Source organism: Mandrillus leucophaeus, unplaced genomic scaffold (assembly GCF_000951045.1).
Source record: "Mandrillus leucophaeus isolate KB7577 unplaced genomic scaffold, Mleu.le_1.0 Scaffold66, whole genome shotgun sequence".
NCBI lineage: Eukaryota > Metazoa > Chordata > Mammalia > Primates > Cercopithecidae > Mandrillus > Mandrillus leucophaeus.
Window position 1 is genome coordinate 2,509,790 of NW_012107141.1, and position 1,205 is coordinate 2,510,994.

A 1,205-nucleotide genomic window follows, 5' to 3' on the forward strand; every position below is an offset into this window, starting at 1 on the left:
GGAGGCGGAGCTTGCAGTGAGCCGAGATCGTGCCACTGCACTCCAGTCTGGGCAACAGAGCGAGACTCTGTCTCAAAAAAAAAAAAAAAAAAAAAAAAGAGAGAAATCTGTTCTTAGCTCAGAAGCTGTATAAAAAACAGGCAGTGGGGCTGGATTTGGTCTGCAGGCTGCAGTTTACCAACCCTGGCTCCACACCAATCCTTATTTCTGTCTCATGGATGGCAGACTGAGACTCAGCTCTCAGTATGGGAGGGCAGATCCAGGCATAACCCCTGACCTTCTGAATTCAACCTTGGGAGCTCCTTGAACCTTGGGGGTGGTTGTGGATTGTTTGAAGTTGATGCCACAGCCCATCATGGGTGAGCTGGGTGTGTCCCCGCCTCGGACTGAGCTGGCTCCCTTGTCTGTGTGGGATTGCCCATCTCCTGCTGAGAGTGGAGACTGTTCTTCGCCCTCTGCTCCCTGTCACTTGGAAGGCAGAAGCATCTGCACTTGCAGGGCAGGAAGACTTTGTCTTCTGGATCTTGGCCAGTGTGCCTGGGAGCCGCCCATCCCCAGGTTCCAGTTATCAGCACCTTCTCCTCCCTCGGGTGATGTCCAGGTACTTCTGGGTCTGTCCCACTTGACTGGGCTGCCTGGCTCTCATTTCAGCATTCAGACCCACCCAGCTGCCTCCTGTGTGGGATGGAGCCCATGGGTGGTGTAAGGGGCCAGGTGGCCTGGGCCCTGTCCTTGCCGGTCCTCCTACTTGTGACCTTGGGTGGCTCCTTCTCTCCTCTGTGCCTCCATTTGCACGTAGAGGTTCTGAAGAGCTTAGCCCAGTGCCTGATACAATTTGTGTGCGTGACCAAGGGACCAGCCAAGCTTGCCGGGGATCTGGAATATCATGGGAATACCAGCCCAGCCACGTCAGCCTTGGTGACGAGGTTTCCCAGCTTCCTCCTTGCCCTCCGAGCAGAGCTCCTCTGAGCAGCCCTTTCATCCTTACACCTAACTGGACAAAGGAAACCCAGCCATCCCTAGAGATCCCTTTATAATCCCAGCTACTGCCCAGAAGGGACCACTTCACAGAAGAAAGATCTTGGGCTCTGAAAACCACTGCCACTTATGAGCTGTGTGACTTGCACAAGTTACTGAACCTGTCTGAGCCTCTGGTCTGCCAGGGATAGAAATACTCACTTCCTGGGCTGGTTGTGAGGATGATG

The 1,205-nt window shown here is 54.3% G+C and overlaps 1 protein-coding gene across 2 annotated transcripts in view; it reads left to right on the plus strand.

The window, feature by feature from the left end:
* Positions 1–1,205, plus strand: part of CD82 (CD82 molecule) — a 90,188-nt gene that overhangs the window by 31,740 nt on the left and 57,243 nt on the right. The window lies entirely within an intron of this gene.